General features: G+C 35.3%; 1 protein-coding gene across 1 annotated transcript in view; it reads left to right on the top strand.

The window, feature by feature from the left end:
• LOC145678503 (tubulin alpha chain-like) overlaps window positions 1-24,475 on the top strand; it is a 74,723-nt gene that overhangs the window by 6,103 nt on the left and 44,145 nt on the right. The window contains exon 2 of the mRNA XM_081748723.1: window positions 22,176-22,272. The gene's annotated coding sequence lies outside the window, so the exon portion shown is untranslated. The remainder of the gene's footprint in view (window positions 1-22,175; window positions 22,273-24,475) is intronic.

Here is a 24,475-nt window from a genome sequence, read left to right as displayed (position 1 = left end):
ACAACTCCTTCTCTTTCTGTTACTACCTTTTCGAGTGCGGTCTTGGTTCTGATTTTCTTTAAATTTTGTATTGTTTACGCTCCGGTTTGCGTATCTTTGCCTATTGTTATAACTGTAATCTCGTTTGCGCCTTTTCTCTCTGTGGTTTGTGGTAGTTATTCTTGTGCGCTTACGACCTTTGTCGTCTACAATCATATGTTCGTGGATTTCACTACTTCTACTACAAGCGGCGTCACTAGATTTTAAATAGATAAAATCGTTGCCAGATTTGTTACGAGGTTGGTTTAGACTACCTGTCTTTGGTTGGATATCAGATTTCTGTGTTTTGTATCCAGTAGGAACATCTGACTGTAACTGGGGTGCACATTTTGGTGTTTTTTTTCAGCATTTTTAGTTTGCTGACTATTTTCACGAAACACGTCCCGTAAAGCGTCTATTTTTTGACCTAATCCACTCTTTGACTCAACGAGATTCTTTTTTAAGCGAGCACAATTCTCTTTAAACTTAACACAGCTCTCTTTAAAATTAACTTTACTTTCCTTTATGTATTTCTCAATTTTTTCATTATTTTTATTTAGCTTTCGTTCTAACCTATCTAAATTTTCTTTAAATTGAGCAAAATTCTTTTTATTGTTTTTTATCGATTTTTTGAGAAGTGAACTCATTTTAGTTATCGCATTAAGTTTTTGGTGTGCCATCTTAAACAAGAATAAAACTTAAAAAACATACAATTAGAATAAAATATAATGTCACAAGTTATGATTAAAATTACCTAAAAGAGAAGTTTTTTTTCGGATTCCTGGTACTAAGCTGAAAGAGAAATGGTATCTTAAAATATTAATCTTATATGTATATTCGAGCACCAACGGTCTCGATTCGGGTCGGTAGTTCGGGCGTCATTTATTTGTAACCGACCTGAGTTCGTGTCCCTGTTCGGGCGCCATTTATTTATAATTGGCTGGAGTTCGTGGTTTATGTTTGGGCTTTATTTATTTGTAACCGGCTGGAGTTTAAATTGCTGTTTGGGCGGCCATTTATTTGTAAGCGTGTGGATAATCTATTTGCTGTCCTTGGCTCGTGGTACTAACAATAGGTATTTTTTTTATACTTTAACTTACCTGGATAGGATGATGAAGACCTCTCCAAGAAAGATTACAAACTGTTTTTTAAAAAGCTTGTTGGTTTTAATAATATGAGCATTAGGCGCCGAGAGGTTTGGGTGTTTTGTTTTGAACACCTCACGGACGATCAGACGGTCATTTAGACCACAACGTACACAAATATTACTCATACAAACAACGAAAACACATTGGGTTAAATGACACTATACTTATTTATTAGAGCACTATTTTGAAAAAAAAATAACGAAGAGAAATGAATACAACACTGAACACTGAGGATATGTATTAATTTTAGTTGCTGAAATTATGTTTTGCCCTTTTCGGGTAATATAGCCCTTTATATATATATATATGATTACGATTGAGATATCACTACAAATTTTTTTCTCACACCCTTGACACATTTAGGGGGGTAGCACTGGGGAAAAGTTGTTTGGATCGTCCCACGATGAATTCAGTTGTTACGCTGAACAGTCCTGCAGCGTAAAGGTGAATCTTCAGTAAAGTAACGCAAAGAAGATCTCCACAGTGGAATACTGATATTGGAGGGCGCGTATATAACTTTTTAAATGCACAAGGTCTGCGGACCTGGGATTTTACTAGTTGGGGCTAGCCGTAAGAAATCGTCCTTCACCGGCTAAATAGCTTGGGCCTCTTCACAAAACTTAACCAACGCAACGGGCGTGGTGGTTGCGTACAACACCGGAGTCGAACTCCCTGAGCACCCAAGCTCAAGCTACGGGTTGCAATGATCAACGGAAAAGTGTTAGCAGTTCATTTCGAAAATCACTCAGTTACTCACCTGTATGCGCATACAAACAGAATATAGAAAACAATTTATGTTAATTTTAGTCAACTGCCTATAATACACTAGACACGGCGATAACACTGGTGTGAGAAAGTACAGATAACGAACTACGAAAATTGTGAGGCTGGTGCCACTTTGGCTACTGGGACATCTGGTCAACCCGTATTTCTCTAATCTATTGTAATGTTTTCATAGGCCATTGAAGAAAGCACTTGATTCAGTTCCAAATAACTGCAGAATATATACTGTGCATATAATAAGTCAGGGAGAAACACTGAAATGGTTAGTCACTAACTGAAATGTTCTTAGCAAAAGCAATGTTTTAAATATATATATGAAAAAACGATGAAAGACTTCTTTGTCCAATTGTGTGGGAAAGAAGCAATTCCCACCAAAGAAAGAACTTATGTGCGTTGCAGAATAAAGTATAAATTGAAAATAATGATCACTGTCTTGTTGAAATATACAGAGTGTCCACAAAAAATCCTTTTATAACCTGGTAGCGGTTATATATGGTGTCCGAAAGTGGAACGACCTGTCAAGTGCATACGTGGACAGGTTGAGAACCCTTGGCCGTATGATGAAATATGAATAAAATTAAGTTTTTCACCTGAAAATTTAAAATAAGTTAGTTGGCAACACTGTCATATGGTGTGAGACTTACGTGTATAAACGATGAATGGTTTTTTACCTGAAAAAGGGCTATTAAAATAGTTAAATATTTTGTTCACTCACTACAACATGATGAGGTTCCTGCATGAGCAATGTCCAATCCAAATGTTTCATAAAGTAATAAGATCCTTTTGAACAATTGGTGCAGTTGAGTTTCCTTATTTTTCGTTTTTTTACATGTTGAAACCATACTGTCTTCCTGTCTGAGTATCCTCCATTCCTCCATGGTTCTTCAACGAGGAGTTGATAAGGGGAGAAGGGGAGATTTTTTTATTTTTTTTAACACTGGTGTGAGAAACGAAGTACGGTTACAACACCTGTATGATAACTTTTTTTTAAGTTCGCAGAAAGCGTTTAGAGGGCTATTAAAATTTTTACCTTTTTTTTAAACAGAAATATATATATATATATATTTTAACACACAAATACTTTTTGTAAAATGTTTAAGTGTTTCGTTTCGATCACTTTATTTGATATAATATGAAGTAAATACGTTATAGGGCTATTTGAATGTTTTTTTTAAACACTAATAAATTCTTTTCATAAAATGTTTAAGTGTTCCGTTTCGATCACTTTATTTGATATAATATGAAGTAAATATGCACACTCAATAACTATTCAAGAAAACATCGATTTAAAGAATTATCAAATATCTCAATAAAAATTAGTAAATATACTGATATCTGTATTTAAAATATCAAAATGTGAATGAATAAGCAAATAGCAGAACATGTTAAAGGTACTAAAATATTAAAATTATTGTTAAAGTTTCGATATTACTATAATATATTTGGAAAATATGAAAATCATTGAAAAAGTAAAATGAATGGAAATGTAAACACATGATAAACTGACAATATATAAACAAAATAAGATTTTAACCTGTATGTCCCCCTTTTTTTTAACTGTGCCTCGTGTTGTTTGGCAGAAAAGAACGAAAAATCGTTTTTCAAAAATATATATATAAAAAATAAACTTAAGTGTCAAAAAAACGTTCATAGTGATTTCAAGGAATAAGCATGATTTTGCATATCAAAGAAAAAGATCGTGATTTCGTTGAAATGTATGAAGGAAATTTGGCACGCCATAAGATCAAATGCCATCTGCTCGTCGTGAAAATCGAGACTTTAATTCAATAATGCTCAATGCAACAAATGGTTTCATTCTGAAACAAAGTTATTATTAGCTTAGGCCTAGAATAATGGTCGTTGTTCACTTTCAAAAACGTAAACATTGTACGGATACCAGAATAGATGGGTATTATCTGCAAAAGAACTTATTAATAAAGCGTTGAAAACTATACAGTGTTGATCCAAGTTTTTCAAAGGTTTGAATCAAGGAAGTTGACTCACTAGTCCAAACATTCTTGAAAATAAATGGTCATTACACCATGAATTGACCAAAAGCATAGGTGGGAAAAATGTGTAATATTACACGTACTTACACACACAATATGCCATCGACACCTGCGAGGCAAAAAACTAGAAACGTGGAAAGGCCTGCGACCATAGGCACTTACAAAATGTTTCTATACATAACTGAAATATCAACACTGATATTTAGTAAAATACACGTATGTTCCCTGGAACATAACGTACATCATCCATCTTGAAAAAGATGTGTAAATACACGAAATACAAATGCTCTCCTAGCATCGTAAAGATATGTTTCTATAAGACAAAATACATGAGACCGGTGAAAAGAAAAACATGGGATACAAACAAGAGTATAGTCAACGACATTACAACTTTTTGGTCGGTCTGAAAACATCAAAATTAAATTCCCTACAAAACATATGTAACAAGCTTCCTTAGGCATCTTCGCTACAAATATTCAAAATGGTCTTATTAACATATTAAAATTCAGTCATCGAGCATACGAAATAATTAACAAAATAATTTTCAAAAATCGTTATGGCTTTACGCTGTTGGAAAGAAAATAAGTTTATTATTCGGGATCTATATCGAATTCGAATAGTTTTTAGGACATACTGGAACTAAAATACATTTTTTTCAAAATTAACATGAAAAATAAACATTACAACTCATTAGCATACAAGTACACAATATAGGTACGATTCATAAACATTAAAATATTCACTAGAATATTACTAGACAATAAAATATACTCAAAATATTTAACCTAAGAATACGCATACTTAGTTACGGATACCATAAAGGAAGAAGGGAAATGAAAACTATATTTTGCGATTGATGGCGAAAATACAGTTAGCTACGGAATATCCAATGGATTAGCCACATCCATTTTTGCAACAGATCTGTAATTCCAGGAAATATTGCCTCCCTGAAAAAAAATATTTATCTTTATTCCCATAAAATATCCTACCCGAAGATGTTTCCCTACGGTCGTTCAGTGGTTTAGAGAAGACGAAAAAAATGTTAATTAGAAATTACAAGAAAATATAGAAGATAAACATATTTCCGCATATATATTAATATGAGGGGAAAAACGACCGTTCACCATCAGAATATCTGTTCATATAGTTCCTTTTACAATAAAAAGATTACTGCTTTCGTTCGGAGAATTATACTATTCACACGACATTCCTGCACATTCTATTACCAACAAGGAAATGTCTGTTATCACTTGTTTAAGGCTTAGCCTACTTTCCGTTCTGAACTTTTCTCTTCGAACAAAATATATCATGTCACATCCTGGAAATTCAAATAAGTCAAAATCGGGTAAATGACGTAAATGAGGTTCAATAAAATTACAGTAAACACTTCAAAATGAAAACGAAAATCTAAGATTAACACTGAAAAGAAATTTAACATTGATTATAAGTGTAAAATTCCATATTCTACGCATGAGATTACATACTAAGTTTCAATGACAACTATACACGTGTACAGTACATATAATTAACAACTAAAAATTTTCTTATCTATACATTCTACTTTTCTTAAAGGGAAATCAAACTAATTGTGAGTCATACGTATGATAACATGTTTAAGGATTTGGAAAGTGGGAAGGGATTCTAAAAAGATTTTTTTAATGAAAAATAATAGAAATATGTTATAACGCTAAAATATCTTCCCAGTAGCTGAGGTACGGATATCTCGCCAAGATATCAAACCGTTTTTGGATAAGTACGGTCCCTCTACGTATGTGATTACATACTAAATTTTATTTATAAACATACAACTATATATATAAGTAACAACTAAAACTTTTCTGATTCTGCGCATTTGGATACATTATTCTTTTTTTTTTAAAAAAAAGAAAATCAAACATTAATTGTAAATAACATGTAATAGCATATTTAAGAATTTCGAAAGTGGGAAGGGATCCTAAAAGAATTTTTTAAAATTTTAAAACACAATAAAATATATATATTATAACGCCAAAATATCTTCCCACTAGCTGGAGGTACGGAAATCGCGCCAAATTTTCAAATTGCTTTTAAAATGCAATTCCCCTACGTATATGGTTACATACTAAATTTTAATTATAAACGTATAACTATATATATAAGTAAGAACTAAAAATTTTCTGACCTGCGCACCTGGATATTTTTTTTGGAAAAATTCTAAAAAGAAAATCGAACATTAATTGTAAATAACACGTAATAGCACATTTAAGAATTTCGAAAGTGGGAAGGGATCCTAAAAAGGGATTTAAAATTTAAAACATTTAATAAAAATATAAGGCCAAAACATCTTCCCACTAGCTAGGAATACGGAACTGCGCCACTAGTTCAAAATTACTTTTGGATAAATGCAATCTCCCTACGTATGTGATACGTTAATTATTTACTAAAAAACCTAAATTCAAACATCTGAAATGAAAACAAGAAAAAATTAATGACATTAAACTAATAGTAAGTCAATGGTAAGGTTTGCAACACAAATGCACAGCTGACTGAGGTACGAAGCGCTACACAGAGCAAAGTCAGAAAAAGAAAAGAATGAATAGCTGTATACCGTCCGTTATTCGTCGACATTAACAAGTAATCGAAAATGTAGCGATTATCTTATCAAAATAAAGAAAAAAAACGTGTTATCTGCTCTTTGCCGAACAGTTAAAAGCTGGAAGCAAAAAGGAGTATTAAAAGAAATGCGTAGTTTTTCTTTTCGTATCCAGGTATTCTGATCAAAAACTAAAAGCAAAAAGGAAGAAAATGAATACATGTTTATCGCTTAGAAATGCGTCGCTCTCCTAGGAGAAAAATTTGTATCAACACACAAATTCTTGGTTACTTTTTTTTCTTTTTCTATGATTACTGTTTCTGCTTTGATAATTACGGTTTGTTCGTCTATTCCTACAATGATTACTACTACGTACAAAAATACTCTTAATGTTCTCACTCAAGTTGCGTTTCCTATGTCGTTTGTGATAACTCAGGCTACGTGGCCGTGATTTACAACTCCTTCTCTTTCTGTTACTACCTTTTCGAGTGCGGTCTTGGTTTTGATTCCCTTTAAATTTTGTATTGTTTACGCTCCGGTTTGCGTATCTTTGCCTATTGCTATAACTGTAATCTCGTTTGTGCCTTTTCTCTCTGTGGTTTGTGGTAGTTATTCTTGTGCGCTTACGACCTCTGTCGTCTACAATCATATGTTCGTGGATTTCACTACTTCTAGTACAAGCGGCGTCACTAGATTTTAAATAGATAAAATCGTTGCCAGATTTGTTACGAGGTTGGTTTAGACTACCTGTCTTTGGTTGGATATCAGATTTCTGTGTTTCGTATCCAGTAGGAACATCTGACTGTAACTGGGGTTCACATTCCGGTGTTTTGTTTTCAGCATTTTTAGTTTGCTGACTATTTTTACGAAACACGTCCCGTAAAGCGTCTATCTTTTGACCTAATCCACTCTTTGACTCAACGAGATTCTCTTTCAAGCGAGCACAATTCTCTTTAAACTCAACACAGCTCTCTTTAAAATCAACTTTCCTTTCCTTTATGTATTTCTCAATTTTTTCATTATTTTTATCTAGCTTTCGTTCTAACCTATCTAAATTCTCTTTAAATTGAGCAAAATTCTTTTTATTGTTTTTCATTGATTCTTCGAGAAGTGAACTTATTCTAGTTGTCGCATTAAGTTTCTGGTGTGCCATCTTAAACAAGAATAAAACTAAAAAAACATATAATTAGAATAAAATATAATGTCACAAGCTATGATTAAAATCACCTAAAAGAGAAGGTTTTTTTTCGGATTCCTGGTACTAAGCTGAAAGAGAAATGGTATCTTAAAATATTAATTTTATATGTATATTCGAGCACCAACGGTCTCGATTCGAGTCCCTGTTCGGGCGCCATTTATTTGTAACCGACAGGAGTTCAAGTCGCTGTCCTCGGCTCGTGGTACTACCAATAGGTATCTTCCTGATACTTTAACTTACCTGGACAGGAGGATGAAGACCTCTCCAAGAAAGGTTACAAACTATTTTCCAAAAAGCTCGTCGGTCTCAATAATGAGATGAGCATTAGGCGCCGAGAGGTTTGGGTGTCTCGTCTTGAAAACCTTATGGACGATCAGACGGTCATCCAGACCATAACGTACACAAACATCACTCATACAAGCAACGAAAACACACTGAATTAAATGACACTATACTTATTTATTAGAACACTATTTTGAAAAAGAAATAGCGAAGAGGAATGGATACAACACTGAACACTGAGGATATATATTAATTTTAGTTGCTGAAATCACGCTTTGCCCTTTTCGGGTAATATAGCCCTTTATATATATATAATTATAATTTAGATATCACTATAAATACTTCGCTCACACCATTAACACACTTGTTGATTTCACACTGGGGAAACGTTGTCGGGATTGTTTTACGATGAATCTAGTTGTTACGCCGAACAGTTCTGCAGCGTAAAGGTGAATCTTCAGCAAACACGCAAAAGAAGATCTCCACAATGGAATACAGATATTGGAGGGCGCGTATATAACTTTTTAATTGCACAAGGTCTGCGGACCTGGGATTTTACTAGTTGGGGCTAGCCGTAAGAAATCGTCCTTCACCGGCTAAATAGCTTGTGCCCCTTCACAAAACTTAACCAACGCAAAGTGCGTGGTGGCTGCGTACAACACCGGAGTCGAACTCCCTGAGCACCCAAGCTCAAGCTACGGGTTGCAATGATCAACGGAAAAGTGTTGGCAGTTCATTTTGAAAATCACTCAGTTATTCACCTGTATGCGCATACAAACAGAATATAGAAAACAGTTTATGTTAATTTTAGTCAACTGCCTATAATGCACTAGACACGGCGATAACACTGGCGTGAGAAAGTACAGATAACGAACTACGAAAATTGTGAGGCTGGTGCCACTTTGGCTACTGGGACATCTGGTCAACCCGTATTTCTCTAATCTATTGTAATGTTTCCATAAGCGATTGAAGAAAGCACTTAATTCAGTTCCAAATAACTGCAGAATATATACTGTGCATATAATAAGTCAGGGAGAAACACTGAAATGGTTAGTCACTAACTGAAATGTTCTTAGCAAAAGCAATGTTTTAAATATATATATGAAAAAACGATGAAAGACTTCTTTGTCCAATTGTGTGGGAAAGAAGCAATTCCCACCAAAGAAAGAACTTATGTGCGTTGCAGAATAAAGTATAAATTGAAAATAATGATCATTGTCTTGTTGAAATATACAGAGTGTCCACAAAAAATCCTTTTATAACCTGGTAGCGGTTATATGTAAACAACGTAACATAAAAATAATATGGTTTCTTTGTAGCAAAAACAAAGGATTATAGTTTTTAAAAAGTACAAGTTAAGAATATGTACGCCTACGTTTGGAAATCTTAAGGTAAAATCTAGTATTTTACAAAAAGCAAAAGGTCGTATAATGTCAAAGATTGATAATTTATTAATCTCAATTTAATTATAATTATTGTAGAAAAAACCTGTTTGTTTGGAAAATTGTCCTAAAATTTGTAATGTAGGCCTACTATCTTTTTGTAGTATGGATGTGAATGGGTTGGTAGATGCTGAAATTGGAGATTATGTGCGGAAAATTCTTCTTTACATAAATATGTTTGTGAACATTTAAGTTTTCATCCACCAATATTTCGTATAACACTGAATTCTGAGAATTCGACGTCACACGTGGGACTTATGTCAAATAGTTGTACAACAGGCTAAACACCTCAGGATTTCTTTTTATATAAAACCTTCTGGTTAGAAATCCAAAATGGATGAAGAAGTATGTTCAAGCCATTAATATGGCAATGAATCTCAGAAGTTAGAAGGACCGCAAGTCGATTCTGGACTTAGGTTTAGTCGCCGACAACCACTATCCACAATCGATGGTTAGCCTATCCTAACAATTATTAGTGGGCCTGTAGCTAGATCGGCACAAGTAATAACAAAAAGAACGTTACAACAACAGGATGACTAATATCGTCAAGAAGCCAACTGAAGATTTACAGCCACAAGCATAGTTAACCCGTTAAGAACCAAGTACGTCTCCCATATATAATATACTTTGGCACAATCTGTGATACAATACCTTCCTCTGGGAAAACCTGGAAATGTATTAAGTCGGGATTCTCACTCAGATCTCCCATCTATGCAAGTATAATGCAGTACTGCAAGTAATAGTTTATACCCGTCCATTTTCTCACCGCTTCAGTTAGCTTTAAACAATTAGACAAACACTCATATCGCTAAAAATGACATATAGTTATCGTATGTTTTAACCAAAATTTCTTTGTCTTTTTGTCCTCTCTGTCCATTCACATAATCTAAATATTGAGAACTGATGTATCATCATACCATTGAATAAACCCTAGTCCTCCCACACGGATTGTTGCAGTTCCAAGATTTAAAATAACTGGAATCGTTTCTGTTTCAATAGTATATGAAAGATTCAGTACGTGGTGAGTTACAACTTCTACCTATTCCTCTCTGGATACGCCACGGAGTACTCTTCCGTGTTCCAGGTTGCATATCGTTAAGCTTCTGTAAAGAAAATGAAATGAAGTCTTTGAGTTTTACGTCCCACGGTTATGCTGACTAGGCTAAAGCAGACTGTGATGATGAGAAATGAGTGAAATGGAGGAAACGGGAGAGCCCCGAGGAAACCCACGCACACGATATTTGTCCACTACAAAACTCATTTGTCGCGAGCTGGGGTCGAACCAGGGATCTCAGACATCAGAGGTGAACGCTCTACCACTGAGCCACCGCCCCCCGAGCTTCTGTACAGAATTGACACATCTGTTAGTAAGCTCATAAAAATGATGTGCGATACGAGTGAATTTAAAGGAAGAAATTAAGTTACGAGGAGAAAATAAGTGATAAAAATAAACTTCAAACAAGTTAGATTAATGACATAGTCTGTGGTCAAACTTGTTAAGATGATCTTCAGAAGTAATGGATATTACGTTTTACCAGCCATAAAAGATTTACTAATTAATTAAGATAATGACTAATTTGACTTAAATAATCTAGGCAAACTCACCTTTTCTGACTATTTTTTAAGTTGAATTTCATGGATTTCGGTGAAATACATTCCGATTTAGCCTGTAAAGCGAAGCCGTGTCTAGTTAAATTTATTATGCGCCAGTATCAGAACTTACATATCTGTGAAAGTTCCTTAATTTTATCTATAATAATAAAGTCAACACTGGACTATCTTGTCTAACGTGGCGGAAGGGTAGGCCGGATAACCAAAAAGCTGCAAAGGATGAGGTTCTGTAATTGTCGCTTGCTGCCTCACTTATACGATTAGAACACACTGTTTGTGCCAAAACTCGTTCTTATTTATAATTATTTTCTGACTCCATACTCGTATGCCAGTACTTTATAAATGTTTGTTATGTACTACTATACCGCACATGTTAAAAAATTTGTTACATAAAAAGAAACAGAAGATTAAACATATTGCACATATTTTAAGATAAATTTGATAATATCTAGCTTAAGTACAGTAAACATAAAATGATGTACACTATACATACAATTTTAAAATAAATAAAAGATTAACGCAAAACTTAGGCCTAATGGTTAAAAAAATGATTTAAGCTTATTTTACTGATCTTTGCAAAATGATGATACAAATGTAAAAAGGTAGGTTTAAGAAAAAAGTGAGTCAAAAGTTATAGTTTTTAATGTTTGATAGGTGACTGCTTCTCCTTGGCAAAGTAGCGTCTTTATGAAGGCATTACAAGTCGAATAGATTGTTCAAAGAAAAAGAAACATACGTACTGTATTATAGAGATTTTTAAAACTAGGCCAGATAGTTCTGAGCCGGACAGTCAATAGTATACCGTATTTATATAGGTATATTTTTGTTTATTATACTTATTATTTAAAATTTAATGAAACTCAAGATAACATTTATTTTGATTCATTTTTTTTGTTAACGACTAAAATTATATCCAAGAATGGAATTACAATATTAAAATTAGCTTTTAGTAATTAATTTTATAAGCTTCTGTTTGTTATTAATTAGTAACTTTCAGTTTCAATGTAGCGCGTAGAGAGAACTCGTTGACGTGATAAACTTTGAATCAATAGTGCACAAATAATTCAAATATTAATAGGTTTAGCGAAGCTTTACGAATATGTGAGTAGTAGTCCCCCCCGTTGGCGCGAATGACTCATCCTCACTCTCTTTTATGACCGGGGTGAAAGGTCAATGACCTGGCCCGGGGTCAATGACCTAGGGGTACCTAGGACCACCCCCTCTAAATTTTGGCAGGGGTACCTTGGACCACCCCCTAAATTTTGGCAGGGGTGCCTAGGACCACCCCCCCTTAAATTTTGGAAATTGCCAAATCTAAAAATTTGGTATGGTAGACTAGGACCATAGTATGTACCTCTATCAGTATTGGGTGTCTATGTCGTTCCCTTTCATGGGTAAAAAATTGCCAAAAATTCAAATTTCGGGGGTTTTTGACCTAATTTATCCCCTTTGATGAAGTATTATTACCCTATATAGTTATATGGACGTATACAGGGGTCCATTACCTTTCATAAGACATGGGTATATTTGTGCACCCCTTGAAAAATTTGGGAGGGGTACCTTGGCCCACCCCTTCAGTTTTGGAAATTGCCCAATTTCAACATTGGGTATTATAGTACAGGACCCTAATATGTATTAGGTTAAATTTGGGTGGTCCACCTCATTCCCTTCTAGGGGTACAAAATTGCCAAAACTATAAACGTAAGCAATACGTTGTACCACGTGTTTGGTTTTCGACCTAATTTATCTCCTTGGATGAGGTCCTATTACCTTATATGATTATATGGTCATGTATAGGGGTCCATTACCTATCATAAGACATGGGTACATTGGTGCACCCCTTTAAATTTTTGGGAGGAGTACCTTGGCCCACCCCCTTAAATTTTGGAAATTGCCCAATTTCAACATTTGGTATTATAGTACTGGACCCTAATATGTATTATGATAAATTTGGGTGGTCCACCTCGTTCCCTTTTAGGGGGTACAAAATTGCCAAAATTTTAGTACAACCACGTGTTTGGTTTTTGGTCGATTTTATCCCCTTTGATGAGGTGTTATTACCCTATATAGTTATATGGTCATGTATAGGGGTCCATTCCCTTTCATAAGACATAGGTACATTGGTGCACCCCGGGAGGGGTACCTTGGCCCACCCCTTAAATTTTGGAAATTGCCCAATTTCAACATTTGGTATTATAGTACTGGACCCTAACATGTATTATGATAAATTTGGATGGTCCACATCGTTCCCTTGTAGGGGTACAAAAATTGCCAAAATATAAACGTTGTACCACGTGTTTGTTTTTTTGGTCCATTTTATCCCCTTTGATGAGATTCTATGATTACAGGGGTTCATTTCTTATTATAAGACATGAGTATATTGTTGCACCCTTCTTAAATTTTGGCAATGGGGGTCCACTGAAATTGTCCAATTGAAGCATAGTACAGGACCTCAATATGTTTCGGTGGTCCTATTACCAAATTTGTTTAGTACAACCACTTGTTCGGTTACTGACTCAATTAAGGTTATAAGGTATGGACGGGTATCCCCTTTCAATTTGGTAGGACCCTTCGGGTGTAGTACAGTCACGTGATCGATGATTTGGTTTTGATGCGTGACGAGGTCCCTGGTCAATGTTCTCTAGGAATTAGGTGGAAACTTTGAACAAGATTCTTGGCATTTAAAACTTTTTTTTCAACTTTTCAAACTTAAAAAAATCAAAACAAAAATTGAAACGAAAACTTTTAAACAAAAATCTTGAAACTAAAAAATTTTTCAAAACAAAAATTTGAAACGAAAAATTTTGAAACGAAAAAAGTTGAAACAAAAATTTTGAAACGAAAAATTTTCAACCAAAAAAAAATTGAAACGAAAAATTTTCAAACAAAAAATTTTGAAACAATAAATTTACAAACAAAAATTTCAAAACAAATTTTAAACAAAAAATATTTGGAAACGAAAAATTTCAAAACAAAAATTTCGAACAAAAAATTTGAAACAAAAAATTTTCAAATAGAATTTAAATCAAACAGTGATCAGGTTTCACGGTTAACCGTTAAACTTTATCCGGTTTTTAACTATTCGATTAACAAATAAACGGTTTTCAACTATTCGATAAACAGATGAACTGTTTTTTTTCCTTTTCACACCAGTGAGTGCAAGAATTTACAAACTAAAACAAAAAAAATGTGTACTCGCTTTAAATACGCATCATTTTTGAAACAAGGTGTTAGTGTTCATCATGGATACACAGTGGAAACATCCATTTACCTGTATTCTCGCAGGGCCTAGTGGGTGTGGAAAAACGTATTTTGTGAAGCGATTACTGTCACATCTCCCAACCATGATCAATGCAAAATTTCGTAAGATATATTGGTATTATGCAGAATGGCAAGACGTGTATGCAACAATGCCAGTTCCAGTAGAATTTCACGAAGGACTTCCACGAATGAAAGATTTTCAGCCTCACGATGGACCACATTTGATTATTATTGATGACCATATGCGAGAAGTGAATAGTGATATTGTTGATATGTTCACAAAAGGATCACATCATCGAAATATTAGTGTGATTTTTATAACCCAAAATGTATTTCATCAAAGTAAAGCAAATAGAAATATGAGTTTAAATTGTTCGTATTTGGTGTTGTTTAAAAATCCACGTGACAAGTCACAAATCAAGCATATGAGTTATCAAATCATGCCTGAGCATCCACTGTTTCTACAAGAAAGTTATGCAGACGCAACAAGAAATCCACATGGTTATTTACTGATGGATCTTAAACAAGATACACCCGATGAAATGCGATTTCGTACAAATATTTTTCCCGACGATTTGCATCATTATGTTTACGTACCAACAAAACATGTTTAAATTATTGTGCATGTGAAAAAATGACTTAGTCTGTCACGATGTCTCCTACAGTGAAACACGCTGATCTGCTACGTGCTCTGCACAAAGCTAAACCAAGATTGCGTAAAGCTATTATTGCCAATGCAGACGCTTCATTAATTCATAGTATTTGTGAATGTTGTTATAATGTCTTAAAAGGCAATGTTCCACTGACAAGTGCGCAGAAGTCAAGATTAAAGCGTTACAAGAACACTCTCCGCTATCTCGTAGACAATACAAAATCATTGGATAAAAAGAAGAAACATTTAGCCGTACAACAAGGAGGATTCTTACCTGCATTACTTGCACCTATTGTAGGAAGTGTGTTATCCAGTATTTTGTTTAAACAATAAACTTCATGAAACATAGCAAGAAGATGATTTTAGTGCCACCAGAAATGCTTCAACGAATGCATGCATCATCATCCCGTGTGAGTGAAAATCGAGAATCTAATCTCGATCGTGAAATGCAATCCATATTGAATACATCGTATCCAAGTGATGAAGAAAAATGGAATCAGTACAATAGAATATTACAGAAATATCTTTATGTGATACGTAAACAAGAAGAACCAATACCACTTACAATTACATCAATGAAACCTGATGGTGACGTCCCGAATGTTGACGATAGCACGAAACAAGAAATTTTAGCCGCAATACCACAAATGTATCGTAAGAAAGCCGAACTACTATTCCGTCGTTTAAAACAAGATGACGCAATTACGTGGGATCATAAAGGAACAGTGTACATCAACGACAATAAACTACATGGATCCAATATTGTAGATTTAATGTGTGATGTGACTCGACCGAGGAAACATTCTAATCCTCAAGGCTGGGAATTGTTTTGCAACTACCTTGCATCGTCAAACATACCTCAAGAATTGATTGGTAATCCACGAAGATTAAACTATATTGTCAAGCATAATAGTACAACAGCATCTGAAGGATCTGCACCACCAAAACCGGCACCTGAATTATTTTCTTCCGAAGAAGAAGAAGATGATGATGATGATGTTTTAGAAGTCCGACCAAAAAGAAAACGTATCATTCCACAATGGTCAACGTACAAACCATGAACAAAAAGTTGAAATCCATTTATTACAATTCAGCACATCCTGCATCGTTTTCTACTGCAAAGAAATTATGGCAAGCCACAGGAAAATCTATACCTCTAGCCAAAATAAAACTTTGGTTAAACAAACAACCTACCTACACGTTACATCGTCCTGTACGTCGTCGTTTCCGTAGAGATTTTTATCTTGTCAACAATATTGATGATCAATGGGAATGTGATTTAAATGATTTACAATCACTTCAAAACTATAATGACAATTACCGCTATATTCTTACAGTGATTGATGTGTTTAGTCGGTACGGGTGGGCTGTACCACTAAAATCAAAAAGTGCCGAGGATATAGTGAATGCATTTGAAATGATTTTCCAGGAGAGGAAACCAATTGTACTACGTAGTGATCAAGGAACTGAATTTACCAACAAGACAGTACAAAAGTTTCTCAGAAAACACAACGTGCAACATGTTACAACAAAGGATCCAGATATTAAAGCCAGCATCGCAGAAAGATTTAATCAGACATTGAAACATCGTATGTGGAAATACTTTACCAAATATCAAACATACAATTACATCAAAGTATTGCCTTTACTTGTAAAAGCATACAATGAAAGTCGGCATTCCAGTATTAAAATGGCACCTGCAAACGTTTCTCAGGACAATTTACTGGAGGTGTGGCATAACTTATACGACAAAAAGCTACAACGTTCAAAACAAGATACGGATTTGTCTGTTGGTGATACTGTTCGTATAAGTAAAACAAAACGTATCTTTGACAAGGGTTACCTCGAGAACTGGACTTGGGAAATATTCAGAGTAAAAGCCATTGTACCAAGAAACCCACCAGTGTATCGACTAGAGGATTTAAATCATCAACTTATCGATGGTGTTTTCTACAGAGAAGAATTACAACCAGTACCGCTCCCTTCGACGTTCCTCATCGATAAAATATTACGTACAAGAACAAAAGGTCGCAGAAAGGAGTATCTCGTCCAGTGGAAAGGATATCCTTCCTCATTCAATTCGTGGATCCCTGCAACTTCATTGAAGAAGAAGAAGAAGAATGGAACCTGATCAAGATTTTTACGTTACACTTCCCAGTAATAGTTCCATGGATTATTTTCCAGAAAATACATTGACTTCATATATTACGAAATTACAACGACGTGTAGAGTTTCGCCAGAAATGGGATGTGGCAATTGTAGAGATTCATTATCCACATTCTTTGCTGAACATTAACAGTAAAAACAATAAAATATATTACAAATCATCAAGTAGTAATGATCAGGAACCGTGGAAGGTTGTAACGATCCCTGTACGCTATTATAACAATATACGGGATCTTATTCATGCAATTAATATACATCATAAAGAAACCAATTTATTTATATCTCATGACGCAACTAATAATATATGCCTCATAAGACATCCCAAAAAGGAAATCCATACTTCTGTACAATTGTCACCAAGTGTTAGTTTAATGCTTGGATTTGACCCGAAAAGTGATTTAAAAGATATGGAAAAGGGACAATATACACCGGATGTACGATTAGGCTTACCATCACAAATGTACGTCTATTGTGACATTATTGAATCTGTCATTGTTGGAGATACAATGGTACCCTTGCTACGAATTGTCAACATGGATCCTGTGAATCATACTTTTGGAAGTCATGCAGTACAAATCTTTAATCCTGCACATTATGTTCCGGTGGAAAAAATGAATTTTGAGCAAATACAAATCGATATAAGGGATAGCACAGGTCATCGGATGCCATTCACCTTTGGAACGGTGTGTACAAAACTACATTTCCGTCGTCGTCGTCATGACTGATCCGTATTTGCAATACTACCAAAAACAAGCGTTATCCGGTATCGGCAACGTCTATGTGGGAAGTCCCTATCAAGCAGGACATGGCATTGGAAGTTTCCTTGGTGGCTTATTTCGTTCAGTGTTACCACTTGTGAAGCAAGGCGCTAAAACTGTGGGAAAAGAATTATTAAAATCAGGTGCCAATATGATTAATGATGTTGTGATCTCGAATCAACCGCTGGAAGAATCGTTTCATCAACGTATGCAAGAGGCAAAATCGAATTTACAAGAAAAAGCTAAAAACAAGTTGAAAACTATGCTGGGAAGTGGATATCATAAACGAAAATGGGATGACTGCTCTCAGTTTGAGGTTGACCTTCCAACGATCAACAACACCATCAATCCTACAAAGAGACGTAAATTATCACATAAGAAGAAGAAGAGATCATTGGCATCGTCACCAGATATTTTTGATTAATTCAACGATGGCTTTCTTACATCATCAATCCTGTGAATGTGTAAAAAGTGAATTGGACATTTTTTCAACGTTGCCCACGCAAACCAGTGTTCTGGACAATCGTATTATAGGCTACAAACCAATTAGTTCAATAGCTGAAAATTCACCAATAGAATTTGTAGTGAGTGGTAGCAGTGATGAATATATTGATTTACCACAAACCTTATTATACATCCAAGCACAAATTGTGAAACCAGATGGTTCCTCCTTCACCGAAACGGATAAAGCAATTGCACCTGTCAATGATTTTCTAAATGCTATGTTTAGTGAAGTACAAATCTACTTGAACAATAAACTGATTTCATTTCCGTCACATAATCATCCATATCGTTCGTACATGGAAAAACTACTCAATTATAGTGATGGAGCTAAAAATACACATTTACAAACAGCAATGTGGTTTCAAGATACGGCTGGTCATATGAACACAACCACAAGTGAGAACAAAGGATTTCAACAACGCTATGAACTGACAAAACAAAGTATGAAATTCGATATGATTGGACATCTTCATTGTGACATTTTTAATCAAGATAAATTTTTAATTCATGGAGTGGAATTACGTGTGAAACTTATTCCTGCAAAGCCAAACTTTTGTCTCATGGCCGGTGAAAGTGGTGTCAATGCAAAAATCAATATTCTAGATGCATCGTTGCAGGTGAAAAAAGTCAGCATCAGCCCTAGTGTCAAATTGGCACACAATAAAATTTTACAATCTACACCGGCAAAGTATCCTCTGACAAGGGTTCAAATGAAATCATTTACCATCCCGAAGGATATACAATCCAAAACTATTGATAACCTGTTTATGGGAACATTGCCAAATCGTATTATTGTAGGATTTACATCGAATGAAGCATCCAGTGGAACTATTACCACCAATCCATTTGAATTTCAACATCTAAACATTAATTTCTTTACATTGTACGTGGATGGAAAAGCTGTACCTTCAAAACCATTGCAACCCAACTTTGAAGAAAATCTCTACATTTCATCGTACCACACATTGTTCTCAGGCTCTGGCATACATTTTACCAATACTGGAAATACAATTTCAAGAGCCGACTACAAGAATGGATATACACTGTTTGTATTTGACCTAACTCCCGATTCTTCTGCTGGAGATTGTCACTATTGGAATTTACAACGACATGGAGCCATCCGATTGGAAGTTCATTTCCAAGAGAAATTAGCAGCACCTGCAAACTGTATTGTGTATGGAGAGTTTTCCTCACTCCTAGAGATAGACCACCAGCGCAACATTATCCTGGACTTTTAAATTACAAGGTACGTATACGTTATGTATCATTTCCATTCACGATGTTGAATACATTACAATTAGCTAGTGCTTTACACGGTAGTCCATTATTCAGAAATCATTTTACCGGGGTATTTGCAAGCGATGAGTTGCCCTCACGGATTTTTCTTCCTCTGGCAATCATTGTAAATACAGATCCATCCACAAAACTAGGAAGTCATTGGATTGCAATTTATATTGATCATCGCGGTGTTGGAGAATATTTTGACAGCTATGGCCTTCCTCCTTATGTACCACAACATGTTGCATTCTTAAAACTTCATTGTATGTACTATAAATATAATAATAGTCAAATGCAAAGTCTTGGTTCATCCGTATGTGGCTATTATGCTTATTTTTATTTGTGCTGTAAAGCCCAAGGAAAATCTCTGCGTGAAATTCAATACTTGTTCACAACAGTACCCACGGTTAATGATCGTAGACTGTTGCAATATACCTTCCAGGTAATTTTATCATATTTATCATTGTAAGTGTATTTGTTTTATCATCATCTATTTCTATACTAATCATCTTTTTCCTCGTTCTTTTTTACAGAATTCACAATACGAAGCTTTGCAAACGGGTGCTATGCTGCAAAACATGGAAACAAATCATCGCAATCAAGAAGAGGAGGCAGTCTAATGAAGAAACCCAGCTCAATATACAAACATTGTCAATAAGAAAGAAAAAGAAGAAACCAGAAAAATGAATAAAATACAATTTATGCTTATTTATGTGTTTTTATTGTCCATTCCATATACAACGTTATCAGATTCTCCTAAAGAACTGTGCGATATAAGACGAGAACCCTGTGCAAAGTTTCCACCTAATTCCTAGAGAACATTGACCAGGGACCTCGTCGCGCATTAAAACCAAATCATCGATCACGTGACTGTACTACACCCGAAGGGTCCTACCAAATTGAAAGGGGATACCCATCCATACCTTATAACCTTAATTGAGTCAGTAACCGAACACGTGGTTGTACTAAACAAATTTGGTAATAGGACCACCGAAACATATTGAGGTCCTGTACTATGCTTCAATTGGACAATTTCAGTGGACCCCCATTGCCAAAATTTAAGAAGGGTGCCCATGTCTTATGATAAGAAATGAACCCCTGTAATCATAGAATCTCATCAAAGGGGATAAAATGGACCAAAAAACAAACACGTGGTACAACGTTTATATTTTGGCAATTTTTGTACCCCTAAAAGGGAACGAGGTGGACCATCCAAATTTATCATGATACATATTGAGGTCCTGTACTATAATACCAAATGTTGAAATTGGGCAATTTCCAAAATTTAAGGGGTGGGCCAAGGTACCCCTCCCGTGGTGCACCAATGTACCCATGTCTTATAATAGATAATGGACCCCTATACATGACCATATAACCATATAAGGTAATAGGACCTCATCCAAGGGAATAAAATGAGCCAAAAAACCAAACATGTGGTTGTACTAAAATTTGGCAATTTTGTACCCCTAAAAGGGAACGAGGTGGACCACCCAAATTTATCATAATACATGTTAGGGTCCAATACTATAATACCCAATGTTGAAATTAGGCAATTTCCAAAATTTAAGGGGTGGGCCATGGTACCCCTCCCGGGGTGCATTAATATACCCATGTCTTATGAAAGGTAATGGACCCCTATACATGACCATATAACCATATAAGGTAATAACATCTCATCAAAGGGGATAAATTGAGCCAAAAACCAAACACGTGGTACAACGTATTGCTTACGTTTATATTTTGGCAATTTGGTACCCCTAAAAGGAAACGAGGTGGACCACCCAAATTTAACCTAATACATATTAGGGTCCTGTACTATAATACCAAATGTTGAAATTGGGCAATTTCCAAAATTGAAGGGGTGGGCCAAGGTACCCCTCCCAAATTTCTCAAGGGGTGCACAAATATACCCATGTCTTATGAAAGGTAATGAACCCCTGTATACGCCCATATAACTATATAAGGTAATAACACCTCATCAAAGGGGATAAATTAGGTCAAAAACCCCCGAAATTTGAATTTTTGGCAATTTTTTACCCATGAAAGGGAACGACATAGACCCCCAATACTGATAGAGGTACATACTATGGTCCTAGGCTACCATACCAAATTTTTAGATTTGGCAATTTCCAAAATTTAAGGGGGGTGGTCCTATGTACCCCTGCCAAAATTTAGGGGGTGGGCCAAGGTACCCCTGCCAAAATTTAGAGGGGCGGTCCTAGGTACCCCTAGGTCATTGACCCCGGGCCAAGGTCATTGACCTTTGACCTATGACGTCACAAAAATTTTTGCTGACTCAGTTCGCCATACGCGGACCACTACTACTATGTGTAAAGCTTAATTTTGTATTAAGGGTTAAATAAGAGAAAGTCTTATGGAAAATCAAAATTTATTAAGTGCTTTTTCAGTACATTTAGCTTGTAATTTCATTGCCTTTAAATATACGTAGTATACTCTCGATTCCATACTAAGTATTAATAAAATTATTTTCAGTATTACAGCTTCTTTACGATTTGATGGAGCCCTGAATGTGGATTTAACGGAATTCCAGACTAACCTTGTGCCTTATCCAAGGATTCATTTTCCATTGGTGAGTACTGATTGGATGTAAGTATATCTGCTTCATAAATTATTGTCTTTTATGTAATAAAAGGTACTTTCAGAGTGACTGACACAATTCAAGTAATAATCTTCTTTTTCTAAGGCTTTTTCCCCAAGTAGCTGGGATCGTCTTTTCGGATCCCTATCCTCCAGTTATTTGTGTCTTGTATCATATACGCTTTTTCAACACTGCATCATATCGTTCTTAACACATTACCCCCACTTCTTCTTTGTCCGGCTTCTTGATCGTCCCCCATTCAGTTCTATAGCATCGACTCGGTGACCTACATATTCCAAAGGTCTTCCTACATGTTCAAACCATCTCAGTCTACATTTTTGCAATCTTTCTACTACTGTTCCCACCTTGACTGTTTCCCGGAACACTTCATTCTTAATTTTATCCTTCTGCATCTCTCTACACATCCAGCCCAGCATCTTCATCTCTGCAACATGCAATATCTGTTCCTCTCTCTTCTATGTCATGCAACATTTCGTTCCGTATAATACAGCAGATCTCACTATTGTTTTGTAAACTTCTCCTTTAAGAGTCTTCATACCGGCGAAATTAAAATACAGTTAAAAACCGGCTAAACAGCTGAAAACTGAAAGCCGCTATGTGACTTGTGACAACGGTACCTCACGCAAAATAATATTGTCTAGGGCGCTCTTGTTCCATATTACAATTATCTTTTATCTATCTGAAGATATCACATAATTACTGTAAAATTAGCGGTATTTTAATTTTGCCGGGTTGAAGACTCTTAAGGTATATTGGTATCCTACGCTCACACAGTACTCCCGCTGTTTCTCTACATTTTGTCCAACCGCTGCTAATTCTGCTGTTTACATCGTCTTCTATTCCTGTATTTGCCTGCAGTATTGATTTTGTCAAGTAAACTACCCGCACGAAATTAAATAATAAGTAGAAATTATATTGCCTCGGTGCACATGCTTTTAAATAATGAGATTATAATGTGATACGTAATAGCAAGATTGGTTCTGTGACTTCAAATATCACAGGTAGGTTAAGCATCATATGCTTTGTTAACTACACTCAGAGTTCATTTTGCATTTTATGAAAGCGTCCACATTATGAATGTGTAGTTAAATATACGCTTAAAAGTTATCTCAGAAAAGTTACAAAATAAGAAGGTTTGTTGTTTCTCCTTGATTGGTTGATTAGTTAAACGGGACGTGATCAGCAAAGCTATTTGCTCTCACCATAATAAAGCCAATGGGCGACAGAAGCTACATATTAAAATTTCCCAATAAAACATCTTAAAAAGTATAAATCAAATATAAGGTCTACAGATTAAGGATATAAACCAAAAACAATAAAAATTAAACAGAAATCGCAAAAATGCTTAAGAAATAAATAACAAAATATAAAGTATGTAACAAGAAAATAACTAAGAGAAAAAACGATAAATTACAGAATTGATAACAGGAAATTCGAAAAGGAAAATTCCTTAGCATACATTGACCATTCCAATCGCAGGAATAAAGGTCACAAAAGATCGAAATATCCTCGTTGCATGTAGCAGTACGTGCCCCGCACTTGGAGGGCATCCAATGTTAAATGAGAAAGCTACGTTACCAATTCAGCAGGTTATGTCCTTTAGACTGAAGGAGACGGGTCATTAATAAAAGTGAATGGTTGTGAAATTGAATTTTTGTGCTTTCAGTTGAAATCAAACTCCGTAATAAGTGAACCAACGACAAACGCGCTAGCCACTAGACAAGCGGGCAGGACTTGTTTAGAGCCTAGGATCTCAGAAATACAGTAACTTTTTTCTTCCGCAATGACCTTGTGGACAAGTATTTATTTAGGCGGAATTTAAGGCTAGTCTCAAGAGAGAGAATTTATTTCGATCGAAAGATGATAGACCTATTGGACGACAAAGAGAGACAGAGGGATGTACCTCAACATTGTAATGAGTACTATAGTTGTAGCAGGAGCCGGATAGAGGTGGAAAACAGCATCTCTCAATTTTTAACAGAAAGTATTCTTAGGCACTCTCTTCAATTGTGAGAGCCTCGTGGAGAGGGCATCATGAGTCGGGATGGGTAATAGAACACCATATTGAGAAAGACTTTAATTACTTTGATACTCCAATTACTATATTTACGGACAACGTTGTTTTGAAAACCATCTCTCTCTCTCTCTCTCTCTCTCTCTCTCTCTCTCTCTA

The sequence above is a fragment of the Thermobia domestica genome, chromosome 2, assembly GCF_964235325.1.
Source record: "Thermobia domestica chromosome 2, izTheDome1.hap1.1, whole genome shotgun sequence".
In the NCBI taxonomy this organism is placed as follows: domain Eukaryota; kingdom Metazoa; phylum Arthropoda; class Insecta; order Zygentoma; family Lepismatidae; genus Thermobia; species Thermobia domestica.
Note: the sequence above shows the minus strand (reverse complement) of the source record. Positions and strands in the feature narration are given on the sequence as shown.